We start from the raw sequence: 1261 nt of genomic DNA on the forward strand, positions 1-1261 counted from the left end.
CGATGCGAAGAACTCGCAGCACCGGAAGTTTAAGTTTAGTAAACCCTCTGGCGGAACCTGAACGTTACGCTCGTGCACGTTTATTCTTTCATAGAATTAAGAGAGCTATGGCCGAAGATCAAATCCAAAGACCTCTTAAGGACTTCGCTCAACCATCTAACGAAGAACCTTGTTCTAGTATAGTAAACCCAATAATACCAGCCAATAATTTTGAACTTAAACCGTCCCTGTTACAATTAGTGCAACAGAGACAATTCGCGGGTCTCGCTATTGAGAACCCAAACCAACATTTAAAAATATTTCTTCAATTAGCAGATACTTTTAAAACCAATGGAGCTTCTCCTGAGGCAATACGTTTAATATTATTTCCTTTTTCCCTCAAAGATAAAGCTCTATCATGGTTAGATTCCCTTCCACCCAATTCCATTATGACTTGGGATAACCTTAGAAGAGTTTTCCTTGCTAGATATTTTCCCCCGAGTAAGACCGCCGTTCTTCGAAACCATATAACTAGATTTACCCAAAACCAAGGAGAATCGTTGTTCGAAGCTTGGGAGAGATATAAAGAGTTGTTACGAGCATGCCCACATCATGGTTTAGAAAACTGGTTAATCATTCAAACCTTCTATAATGGACTTCATTATAACACAAAGATGACCATCGACGCTGCCGCAGGCGGTGCTCTGATGAACAAACCTTACCCTGAAGCTAGTGCCCTCATCGAAGACATGGCTCAAAACCATCAATCATGGGGAGTCGAACGAGCGACAGTTGAGAAGAAGGAAGCCCAAGGAGGAGTGCATGAACTAAGCTCTATAGACATGATGCAGGCTAAAATGGACGCATTAGCCCTTAAGGTCGAGCATATGTGCATAAACCCGAATACTGTAGCCGCAGTTTCGTCGGATTGTGAGATATGTGGAACCCAAGGACACCAAACCGCAGAATGCAGTCTATTAAACGAAACCCACTCTGAGCAAGTAAACTACACCCAAGGGAACCCATATTCGAATACCTATAACCCTGGATGGAGGAATCACTCTAACTTCTCCTATGAAAACAATAACCCTATTCAAAATAATGCACCTCCGAGACCTAGTTATCAAGCCCCTAGATCAAATCAACCTATGCAACCTATACCACCAAAACCGAGCCTTGAGAAAATTATGGAAAATTTTATCACCGCTCAAACCCAACAAAACAAGGAGTTCATGAATCAAAACATTCATGTTAACGAATTGATTACTCAGTTAGGAACCAA

The 1261-nt window shown here is 41.6% G+C and overlaps 1 non-coding gene across 1 annotated transcript; it reads right to left on the minus strand.

The window, feature by feature from the left end:
* Positions 1-491: 491 nt before the first annotated feature.
* LOC127077881 (small nucleolar RNA R71) lies at positions 492-598 on the minus strand. The gene has a single exon (XR_007787647.1). It is a non-coding gene; the product is annotated as a small nucleolar RNA R71 (small nucleolar RNA).
* Between the last annotated feature and the right edge of the window lie 663 nt (positions 599-1261).

Source organism: Lathyrus oleraceus, chromosome 4, assembly GCF_024323335.1.
Source record: "Lathyrus oleraceus cultivar Zhongwan6 chromosome 4, CAAS_Psat_ZW6_1.0, whole genome shotgun sequence".
Taxonomy (NCBI): Eukaryota; Viridiplantae; Streptophyta; class Magnoliopsida; order Fabales; family Fabaceae; genus Lathyrus; species Lathyrus oleraceus.